The sequence below is a fragment of the Phyllobates terribilis genome, unplaced genomic scaffold, assembly GCF_046119375.1.
Source record: "Phyllobates terribilis strain yellow unplaced genomic scaffold, ASM4611937v1 Scaffold_4__5_contigs__length_816908805, whole genome shotgun sequence".
NCBI lineage: Eukaryota > Metazoa > Chordata > Amphibia > Anura > Dendrobatidae > Phyllobates > Phyllobates terribilis.
This window is the reverse complement of record NW_027362764.1, coordinates 101,420,676-101,433,746: the sequence shown is the minus strand read 5'-3', so window position 1 is coordinate 101,433,746 and position 13,071 is coordinate 101,420,676.

Sequence of the window (13,071 nt, the reverse complement as noted above, 5' to 3'; positions counted from 1 at the left end):
TTAAAGAATAGTAAGTATGCCTTTCTTTTATTTTCCTAGACTCACTTTCTTCTTACAGACTGACCTTTAGGCCACGGCCCCACTATCAGTATTTGGTCAGTATTCGGTCAGTATTTTTTCTCAGGAGTGGAAGCCAAAACCAGGAGTGGGTGATAAATGCAGAATTGGTGAGTTGTTTCTATAAGGCCACGGCCCCACTATCAGTACTGATAGTTACTCTAAGCAAGTACAGAGGGATCATTATTACTGTATAGGGGCATGAAGGGTGAAACTGGTATTGTGTGGGACACAAAAGGAGATTAGTATTACCATACAGGACACAGAGGGGCTTTATTACTGTCTAGGATATTCATTATTGCAATACATGGTTTGTACAGAAATGGGGGAGTAAGTCAAAGAGGTGTCTGTGTTACATTTTGCAGGGACGAGTTATGGGTTGAAGAAGTGATCATGGCGTTTTAGGCCGAATGGAAAAGGAAAGGAAAAATGAATGACCGCGATCATTGAGAACGTCACTGGTGAAAACCTGCACAGTGCACACATATATGGTCTGAAGAGCACTGGTGTAAAACTGATAGTACCATTATATGGACACTGTATGGTGGTGACATCAGTACTAGTACATTGGTTTTGGTTAATGATCAATATGGCGGCACTATCACCACTGTATATTCTGGTAATATTTGGATCTGCTCTGGTACTATGTGTTTGTTAGGTTAAGTTCCCATGATGAGTAGTTGATGAGTTTTTGACGTTGCAGCATTCTGCTGCATTTCTCCACCTATTCAGTACATTAGGTTACTTGCCTTTTTATTGCATTTTTGTCTCTTTTTGACTCTGCGGTTGTTGTCTCTTTGGTATATATTTCACCCAAACTTTTGGAACCCTTCTGGGATGCTCTTATACACATATTTCCCTCTCTATAGTGGAAGAAAGGGGGGCCTCAGTCTAAAAGTCCTGGAACTGTTTCTGGACACTGCAGCACTATTAAGCCCGTCATTGACTTCCACAAGGCGACTATTAAGCCCTCCACCGACCATATTGAATGAATCTGCTTTATTTTTGATACTTCCTCGTACTTTAATAAAACTTTAATGATCGAGTCATGTGTGGATTTTATGCGCTTTGTATTTTTAACCAGCGTATTTTCCTCATCTAATGCAATTCTATAGAGAAAATCTGCATACAAAGCTCCGCATAATTGCAAAAGAAATTGATTCTGTATGTTGTGGATTTCAGCGAAAATACTTAGCAAAACCTCATTGTAAAAACATAACCTTATTTTGCAATATTATTATTATGAAATCCAATAAAGCAGTATTATTGGAAATATATTTAGTAAATCTTAATTTCATTCAGGCAGCATAAAATTAGTATTAGAGACCCCAATCTGGGGAGAGGGGCGGCGACAGCATGGACTAGCATGCTTTGAAATTCCAGGACTGTATTTTATTCCCAGTCCATCCCTGGTCATAATCTCTAGAAAAAGCAAATGTTTCCACGTCTGAAGAACATTTAGCATCCAAACTCTGTTTTAAATATTTTATGGGGGAACAGACAGATGTAAAAGCCTGCCCTACTGATCAAAGCCATGGTTCTTCTTCCCATGCCTCAGTCTGTTACTGATGCTCAGCCTATGGTGTTGCCACCTTAATTGTTGCTAGGCAACGTCCTTTTATGGTAAGATGCCCCTTTAAGATTGCATCACCGGATTCCTAAATGACATCACTGATGACATCACTGATTCCCCCACCACAAGATTCCATCATGACATCATAATGCACCCCCAGCATTTATTCAAGTGCTTACTGCCCCGGTGTCATTGCTGTTAGTGATTGGCTTTATAGCTGGTGATATACTGACTGCGATTGGATTTGCTATTTGCTTGAAATGTCTGGAATTTCTCCAGTCAAACTTGAGAAGTTGGCACTACTCCAGGGGATTGTTACTACCTATGACCCTGACTTTGTGCTGCCACTACCCGATGGCGTCCTCAGCTTCACTTACCGGCTGGTTATGGAGCTAGTGAGAGATTGCCTGACCAAATACCACCAAGGTCGTATAAGCTCAGAATATCTTGAGCATTTACAGATGAACATCAGGACACTAGTACGACAGGTAAGAAGATAATATTCATAAAATACAAGCTATAAGTTCTTTTTTTATTTAAGTGGTGAAAAAAAAATCCGACTTAGTAAGAAAAAAAAATTAGCTTATGTCCCCATTTTCAGAGACCCGTAGCGTCTCCATTTTTTGGGATTTGGGGCTTGGTGATGGCTTGTTTTTTTGAGCCCTGAGCTTCCATTTTTATTTATACCATTTTAGTGTAGATAGGATATTTTGATCGCATGTTGTTACATTTTATTGCAATGTTGCATCGGCCAAAAAAACGTAATTGTGGCGTTTTGATTTTCTTCTGGTTACGCCATTTACAGATTAATTTAATTAATTTAGCTTATATTTTGACAGATTGGACATTTCTAAACACAGTGATACCAAATATGTTTTTTTTATATTTTTCAATTGTTTTATTTCCAATGAGGCAAAAGGGGCGCGATTTGAACTTTTGTGTTTTTTTTTGTTACTAGCTTCAATAGTCACCTTAGGAGATTTGAAGCAGCGATCATCCGGGGCTTCAGCAATGCTATGTATATCAGAAATCACAATCTTCTTTAAACGCCGGCGACAAGCCGGCATTCATAAAAAAATTAACAATGACTGGCACAGGGATTTTCTGCAGACCCCCGGCTGTCATGATAACACATCGGCAACCCGCGATCACGTGACAGGGGCGCAGATAAGAGGGACTTTTGATGCACTTTTGACTGGCACGTGTTAAATGCCGTTGTCAGTGATTGACAACGGCATTTAAGTAGTTAACAGACAAGATCCACCTGTGTCCATTTGAGGCATATGACAGTTGAGCACATCAGCTTTTGTGTGCGGGGAAAGATGTGGGCTCTGGCGCTGCCTAAAAAAGGCAGAAATACAAGCTTGGACGTACCTATATGTTCAAGGTTGTAAACGGGTTAAGATTCCATCACCGGATTCCATGATGACATCACTGATGACATGTTAATATTCCACCACAAGATTCCATTATGACATCATAATGCACAGCCACTATGTATGCAATGTTTACTGCCCCGGTGACATTGTTGTCAGTGTTTGGCTACGAAGCTGGTGATATATTGACTGCGATTGGATTTTCTTGAAATGTCTGAAATTCCTCCAGACAAACTTGAGAAGTTGGCACTACTCCAGGGGATTCTTACTACCTATGACCCTGACTTTGTGCTACCACTACCCGATGGCGTCCTCAGCTTCACTTACCGGCTGGTTATGAAGCTAGTGAGAGATTGCCTGACCAAATACCACCAAGGTCGTATAAGCGCAGAATATCTTGAGCATTTACAGATGAACATCAGGAAATTAATACAACAGGTAATTAGCAGACAATCTGTGCAAAGTGTGTAAAAATAATAAAGGATAATATTAACAAAATGCAAGTTCATTTACATAAAATATGTATTTTGGCCTAGACAAATATAATATATAGTCTATACCAAATACCCAGATAGGTAGTAATTGTAGCTGCAGATAGCAGGAGTAAAATGGTAACATAAATGGCGTCCTACATTCTCCACTTTTTCTCATTATTTTCCTTTATTTCCATCTTTATAGGCTGAAGAAAGATCCCAAAGTGCAGATTTGGCCTTTTTTAAACAATTGGCCCAAAATGTCCTGTACGTATTCCTGTATGTACTAGATTATCCGGCCCATTCACTGGAGCGCCTGGTAAGGATCCCTCATCTTCTATATCTCATGTCCTTATTGTATGATCTTCTCCAGATTACCAGACATATGGCAGAATGGCAGATTTTTTGTTTTAGAGGCCTCCCTGTCTGCTCCAGGCGGACGAAGGGTATTTATGGCAGTCTGTCTCCGCGGCTCCATCCTCTGTGGTGACAGTCTGTACTCAGTGGTGCGGACTTTGTATATCACCTCTGTCTTCCTATAAATTCACAATCTTCCTTCTTGTAAATGCTGCAGTTCTGATAATAGATGCTATTGGAGAACCGTTGTATATACTAGTCCCTTATATATTAATGTGGACTTACAGGAGGGAGCGGTCGTGTATAGTCCACGCAATACTGCAATTATCATGTAAATCCTGACTTAGTCCTTTCTGTCTCATGTATATGGTAATTTAGTATTTGTGAAATGTTATATTAATTGTATATATTATATCCATCAGGAAACACCGGACGGCGACTCCGAAGATGGGCAGAACCTAAATATGGCTGACCCTAATACCAGTCAGCCAGGGCTAAAAAGTGATCTGATTGAAGGTAAGCCGAACATTTCATATTCCTACAAACATATTAATATTATAAGGACACCCGAGAATATATAAATTTACTCTTCATCCTCTGTTTGAGGCCGGTGACGGCTCTTGAACCTCCGGTAGACTATAATGGAGAAGGTCCATGTCATTCTGAAAACCCCTCTGGTTCTCTCCTCTGGGATATTATACGCCTTAAAATGTACAAAGAGCCTCATAGGATCCCCATTCAAGTCACTGTCAGATCCTGAGCAATTATTACACATTTATGGTGGAGTATATCTATCTATGGATGTACCATAAGTATACACAGTATGTGCAGAATATCCATATATTTAGTATTATACCATTTACAGAGGTCTTATCTTTCCTTCCTTATAATGATGTGTTATATATTAAGTACTGATATCGTCTAATACATGATGTCTCTTCATTATTTATCATTATATTAGAGGCAACTGATCCGCCGGCAAATGCTGATGGGGGAATATGTGAGACACCAAAGATCCCCAAATCTGGCAATGTAAGTATATAATCAGATAACGGGGTATGAATTACACATCCCATATTATACCCCATATGACAGAGGGATATCTGTTCTTGATGTAGATTGGAGTTATTATCAGTGATGTTAGCATTATTATTCCTGTCTCCTCTGTGTGATGTCCCTTATCCTCCGCTGCAGTAGAATGATATACCATATTTTGTGGACCATAAGACACGCCCAAAATTTTGGGGAGGAAATTTTTTGTAAAAAATAAATTGTTGTTATTGTCTGATTTTATGGTGGCTTTTTGGGGGGGAGCGGCTGAGGTGGAGCGGGGTCCCAGGGGGCAGGGTTGCTGCTACAGGATGCTGGCTGCGGCAGGAGTGGGGAGCCGAGATCTCAATCTGCGCATGCGGCCATTTTACCAAAGTCCATCCCAATGAAAACAATAGGAAGTGCTGGGACTCCGCCGACATTTTCTTAAAGCCCGCGGCCCTCCGCAGCCTTGCACCTCCAAACACCCCTTCCTTCCAGCTTGGGGCCTGCAGCATCGCCCCACTCCTGCCGCCGCCAGCTTCCTGCAGCAGTAACCCCTCCTCCTGGGACCCTGCTCCACCACAGCCGCCCCCTCCCAATAAGCTACATTCGGATTATAAGACACCCCCCCTTTTCCCCAAAAAATTTTTTGGGAAAAAGAATGGATCTTATAATCCGAAAAGTACGGATCCCGTTATTATTTAATAGTGTCTGTGGAGCGTCTTGCTTGTATCGTGTCCTCTACATCTGCTGCAGTGTAATCAGTGGGGACATAATGTAGAGGAGAAGTTCCTGCATCTGGAGCTTTTTATTTTCCTGCAACTTTTATGTCTTATTGTCATTTCTTATTCTTTTAGGCCGTAATTGGATTATTGAGCCCAATGAGAAAGCCTAGTAAGAGCGACTATAACCAGATCAAAGAGATCAGCAGTGGAACTTTTGGGTGAGCTTTATGTATAATCTACATTTTTCCCAAGTTGCTTATGATGATGCCTCTGTCTATAAGTCCTGCCATAGTGAAATTACTGTATATAAGTCCACATCTAAATGTTACTGTTTTCCAAGACCTGTCACATTTTTATTTTTCGTTCGATAGAGCTTTGTAAGGACTTGCTTTTTGTGTGGCGAGCTGTTGTTGTTATTGATACCACTTTGGAGTAGATGTAATCCACATCTAGTCATCTAGTCCTCATCTATTCAGCTCAGTTGGGATGTGACATGGATGAGAACCTCCATAAGTGATCATTTATGTGGTGTTATTTTATGTATTTCCAGACATTGATTTCTAGTGATGGCCGTACATCTAGTATTAACTATTAGTACAGAGGATCATTTGACATATAGACAGACTGTTAGTAGGAATTTATTATAAATTATGGATTTTTCTCCTCTACAGGGCCGTCCACTTAGTGCGTCATAAGGACACAAACAAGGTATTCGCCATGAAGAAACAATCCAGGTGTAACCTGCATCATCCAATGTTTCTGGAATCGGCCTATCTAGAAAGGGATATCGCAATATTCTCCGATTGTCCCTTTGTGGTCTCCACGTTTTGTTCCTTCCCAACTAAAGAACATCTGTGTATGGTCATGGACTTTGAAGCAGGTAAGACATATCCATTGTATCTATATCCAACCCACATCTGCTCAAATATATAAAGGGACCAATGTATTTATATTTCATTGACCTACATGTTCATAGAAACAGTTTAGGAGGGTTAAATCTTTCTGACAGATTTTTTTTAACCTCTTCCTGACCTGACAATTTCCCGTTTTTCGCTTTTTCCTCCCATTCTTCCAAGAGCCATAATGTTTGTATTTTTCCATCCACATAGCCGCATGACGTGTTTTTATGTAGAACCATCTGTAGTTTTGATCACTTTACCATCGAATGTATTAGAAAGTGGGGAAAAAATCCAAGTGTCGTGGAATTATGTAAAAATTACAATTCCGCAATTGTTTTTTAAGTTTTATTTTTACAGTGTTCATTGTGTGATGGAAATGACCTGGTATCTTAATTATACAAGTTACTATAATTTCAGTCATACCAAACATGTATATAAATATGTTTTATTTTATGTTGACAAAATCCTTGGAAATTTATAAAAAAAAGGAAAATTTACATTTTCCTTTTTCAGCAAATGGAGCTTTTTATTGTCTTATTTTTTTCTAAGCGAGCTGATGATTTTATTGATAACACATTGTAGTAGATAAATCATTTTCATTGCCCCAACATCACAAAAAAATGCAATAGGAAGAAACCAAAACACTACAATGTGTTCTGAGTTTTTTTTTTTTTCATTATTTAGTTTTAATGGGGAAAAAGTGATTTTTATATTTTATTTTATTTACCCAAACATTTTTATTATTACTTTATTTTTTAGCCTCCATGAGGGACTTGAACTTGTTATCATATAACCGCTTTTACTATGTACTGTGATACCATGGTATTGCAGCATATGGTGCAAATCTTGGTCCCCTATGAAGCCAAGCTACACACTGGTCTTCACAGAAGTACCATAATGGCAGGAATAGAGGTCTTCCGCAGACCCCCAGCAGCCATAACAAACCATAGACATGAAATGGGGGGTGATGAGTGCATGGAGCAGCTCGCCTCCGGGCCGTGTGCTGTAAATGCCGCTGTCGGAGATTGACAGTGCAATCTAGGAGGTTACCGGCAGCGGGCAGAGCTCACCTCCCTTTTTATATAGGATTACTCTGCAGTATACAGTATACGCTCTACATTACACAGTGTATCTCTATTATTGACACCCTGCCCCAATGTCTCAGCTTATCTCTCATTCACACTCATCATGTGTAATTTACATTGTAACAAACCCTCACCTGTCATATTTGCTTTCTGCTTTAGGAGGAGACTGTGCCAGTCTTATGACGTTATATAGTCCTTTACCCCTCTCCTTGACCCGCATGTACATTGCAGAAACAGTTCTTGCTGTGGAATATCTGCACAGCTATGGTGTGGTGCACCGAGACCTGAAGCCTGGAAAGTAAGTGACCCCTGTGGGATAATAAAGGGAAATATAGTTATAGTTTGATATACAGTCTATGGGTTATTACTTAAAACTGACAATATATATTTTTTTACAGCCTCATGATATCGTCAACTGGACATATTAAAGTCACCGATTTTGGCCTTTCAAAACTCGGCCTCATGAGACCAACATCAGACATATACAAGGCTTCAACTGTGGACATCACCAGAGAGTTCCCTGATGATGGGGTCAGTTTTACTTACAGAAACTTATTCTTTACAGATCTGATCTATTTCTGCTTCTCTGATATATTCTCATCTAGAAAATGTTTCTACTGATATTATTTGTCACAATTATATTCATTGATCATCTTCTCATTGTTCTGTTGGTTTCCAGACGACTGGCACCTTTTGTTTTGTAGCCCCAGAAGTCATTTTACAGAAGGGCTATGGAAGGCCTATTGACTGGTGGTCAATAGGGATCATCATATATAAATTTCTAACTGGGCATGTGCCATTTAGAGGACGTTGCAGAAGTGCTATTTTCCACAGTATCATCACGAGTAAGTAAAATAATCTGAATGCTGTGTGATGTCATAGTAACTGGTTCGGTTTTTAGGTTAATTCTTTGGTTTAGTTATTTGTTGTTTTTTGATAATGTGTTTAAATTATAGTAAATGTAGAGATTTTCTTTTCTGTAATTATTACTTTTTTTTTATAACAGATGAAATCACTAGGAAATTTCGCAATTCTGCTCTTCCTCTCGATGCTCAGAACATCATGATTAAGCTCCTCAGGAAAAATCCAGCACATAGACTCGGAACAGGTAATGTAACTTATAACTCCTCTGTGTCCTGACAAAAAGATAATTTCCGTGAGGATCAGCGTGGAGGACTCTGCTTTACCTTCTTGTCCATTCCTCATTCTTCATGCTATGACTTACAGAATATTTTGGCTCTGCAATGTCTTCAGTTCCAATTAACATACAATGTACAGATATAGAGCAGTCTTCCTGACATTGTCTGTATCAATTTTTTCTTATCTACCATTTTCAGGAGGAGCAAATGAGATCAAGAGTCATCCATTCCTGAGGGAGTTAGACTTTGAGAACATTCACAATCAGGAGCCACTGTTTAAGCCAAATCTAGTATCAGAGGTGGACACCCACTACTTTCCTAGTAAGTAGATTGAGACGTCATCTAGCTCATGCTGCTGTTTGTCTCGTCTTCCATTTTATTTGAAAAAATGTGTCCATTATTAGCAATAACATGGTGATTATCTGTAATTATACTAATAATTTCTGATAATATTTGTATTTTGTAGTTGGCATTAGGAGACCCAAACATACAGATTCAGATGAGGGTGACGCAAGTCAGGTGAATGACTGGCCAGAAAGCTTAAACTATGTATCCTCTTCTCAAAGACTGTCTATGGTAAGTATGTGATCAGTAAATCCATAAAACTGTAACTAAAATTGTTTACAAATATATTTATTTAATTTTACTCTGTGTGTTTTAGCTATATACAACCAATAGCAGGACAATGAGCAAAGAAGAACGCGAGTCATCTCCAGATTGTTCCCTAGAGACCAGCACAAAACACTCAGACGTGTGAGTAGATTATTATTATGGGGCTTAGTACTTATATATGTTCAGAACACCAAATACAAGACACATATGATACAAGACTAAATCCTGAACCCACCACCCCATGATTGCTGATGACTGTGGTATTTGGCTTGTGATAGCGCTGGTGATCACAGCTGATCATTGTGACCAGCCTTTCTTTTTCAGTTCATTAAAGCCCTTTATTACTAGTTATTCTTCATTCTTGCTGATGGAAGTGAGCCCTGTGAAAGGTATCCCCTCCATTTTGACCAAGTGTCTTAATTGCCCTTACAGACAGGAGTTCTTGTATTTTTAATTGCATTCACTTGTAATTTATTTGTTTTTCTTGTACCAAACAGGCAGAAAGAATCTTCTCCTACCATAAGTGATGGTGACATTCAGTGTTTGACTACTGAAAACAACAAGTCATCCTCTCCCCCATTGTCAGGTATGTGCAGGTCTATAAGACATCTTGTTGTAGGCAATGATCAAAAGGTGTAATGTGAATGTTACATAAATGCTCAGAAGATCACTGCTTTTTTTGCGCCCTTAAAACGATCAACAATACAACACTTCAATGTATCAAATACTCAATCTTTTGTGCTGTGCATGAAAAGATATAAGGGGTCATACAGCTGGTGCCTGATACTGATACTGTGTACTGTGCCCATGGCCCCATCAGGCCCCAAACAGACCCTATATATACCCTTAATGTTAGACAAATATTTTATGTAATTGATTATATGAGAACATTGCTGTTATTAATGTCATATTAAAGAGAACCTGTCACCAGATTTTTCCCATATAACCTAAAACCACGACCTTTCAGCCCTGTGTTACAGCATTCTGGAAAGTTGTATATAAGTCTCCAAGCCGCCCTGCAAAACAAAATAAAGACCTTTTATTATACTCACAGATGGTGCGGTCCGGTCCGATGGGCGTCACTGGTCTTGATCCGGAGCCTCCGCTCTTCCTGTGATGCCGCTCTCCTTCTCTGCTTTGTGGATGATGCGTCCTATATCATTCACAGAGTGTCCTTCATTTTGCTTCTGAGCAGGTGCTCTTCTCTCTGCCCTGCTAAGGGCAGATTAAAGTACTATAGTGCGCATGCTCAGACGCTCCTTGGCCTTTCCCCGCGCATGCGCATTGCTTTCTGTGGTTGAAAAAGCACTGCAAGAACGCTGAAAGAATTGAGATGTTGCAGATTTCAAAAACATTGCAGTTTTCAAATCCCGTTAGGAAAAAAAAAACAAATGTCTGCATGAGATTTCTGAAATCTCATAGCTTTTACTTTCACTGTAAAAAGTAGCTTATAAATTGAATGAAAAAAATGCTGCAAAAAATACTGCAAAAATGCTTCATGTGAACAAGGCCTTATGGTGCAATGCCAGATTCCCAGGACTATAGGGTACAAAAATAAAATAATTTTGCTAGATAAAGATATGAATCTAATCTCATAGTAGTTTATCGTTGACTTATTTTTCTTGCTTTTTTATATAAATTTCCAGTTGAAAAGAATAATACATCTGCATCAAAACTGGGAGAAGAGCAAAAAGCAGAAATAGTAGAAGAGGGACAACCTATAAGAGGTAAGTGTGACAATAAGCTCCATGTAGGCTGATGTCGGCCAGTGAGAATAATCCATGTGGAGCAGATGTGATCTGTCAGTGGTGGGATTGTCACATTTATGATAACTGAAAATGATAATTAACTTGTGTTTATGACTTTTTTATATGAATTTCCAGTTGAGAAGAAGAATAAATCTGCTTTAAAACTGGTAGAAGAGCAAAACGCCCAAATAGTAGAAGAGCAAGAACCTAGAAGACGTAAGTGTGACAATAAGGTCTATGTTGTCTCATGTCGGCCAGTGAGAATAATTCATGTGGAGCAGATGTTATCTGTCAGTGGTGGGATTGTCACATGTATGATGACTGACAATGATCCCATTCCTCTGTACGGATAAAATTCCTTTACCGTCCTGCCACCATGACACCACAGCAGTATCCCCTAATATGGAGCCCCATTACTTACATTAGTTTTACATCTCTTCTCACAGGTTCCATCTTCCGCCGGATGATATCATCCTGCCGGCGTGGGTTATCCAGGGCTGCTCGCAGCATCAGAAGAAGATGCATTTTTCCAGTCTGTCATTAGGGCACCATAGTCATCTCAATGACAGAAAACTTTCCACATCTAGTGCCCTGAAGAAACTACAGCAAGTCCACCATCAAAGCTGTACTTGGGCAGCACGGTGGCTCAGTGGTTAGCACTGTTGCTTTGCAGCACTTTGATCCTGGGTTTAAATCTCACCAAGGACAAGATCTGCAAGGAGTCTGTATGTTCTCCCCGTGTTTGCGTGGGTTTCCTCCGGGTTCTCCGGTTTCCTCCCACACTCCAAAGACATACTGATAGGGAATTCAATTCTGAATTTAAAAAAATAATAATTCTGAATTAATTAATGTTCCTTTGTATTTAATAGAATATTTCTGAAATGTATGGCATATCTATACTATACGTCTTACATGTTTGATTGCTGGGGTCCCAAACAGGAGACTATTGGTTCAATGTCTCCCATTAAAGCAGCACTCTCATGAAGTTTTGTTTTTTACACTAAACATGTGTATGTACCTGAGTGTGACTGAGTTAATATACCTCATGTACTGCGATCTTCTCCGGGATCCAGCTTCTGCTCCTCTTCTGCTTGACGTCATCGCTCTTCAGAGACTTCCGCTCACTGTTTGCTCTGGGCGGGAGCCGGAAGTCTCTTTTACAATGTAAGCCTATGGGGCCTCTTCTGACACTCTATAGTCTTACATTGTTAAAGCCACATCCAGGTTACATAGAGCACAGTGTGACCCGGACTTTCTGGAGAACGATGACATCACACGGAGAAGGAGAGTAACAACCCTTGATACCAGAGAACTCGGTGGTAAGTGAATATATTAACACATTACACTACATACCAGAGGTGTTGCTAGGGTCCAAAAAAGTTAGGGGCTCAAGCTCTAAAGTACATGTTTGCTCATATGACCCCTTGCCACTTAAAAGACGACTTATACATATATACATAAGATAAGAGGAGTTGCAGGGAACCAGACAAATATATATGCACATAGGTACACAAGGTTATAAATATATAAATGTATAAATACAGAAAGTATACAGGTGCTTCTCACAAAATTAGAATATCATCAAAAAGTTAATTTATTTCAGTTCTTCAATACAAAAAGTGAAACTCATATATTATATAGAGCCATTACAAACAGAGTGAACTATTTCAAGTGTTTATTTCTGTTAATGCTGATGATCATGACTTACAGCCAATGAAAACACAAAAGTCATTATCTCAGTAAATTAGAATACTTTAGAACACCAGTTTGAAAAATGATTTTAAAATCTGAAATGTTGGCCTACTGAAATGTATATTCAGTAAATGCACTCAATACTTGGTCGGGGCTCCTTTTGCATCAATAACTGCATCAATGCGGCGTGTCATGGAGGCGATCAGCCTGTGGCACTACTGAGGTGTTATGGAAGCCCAGGTTGCTTTGATAGCAGCCTTCAGCTCGTCAGCATTGTTGGGTCTGGTGTCTCTCATCTTCCTC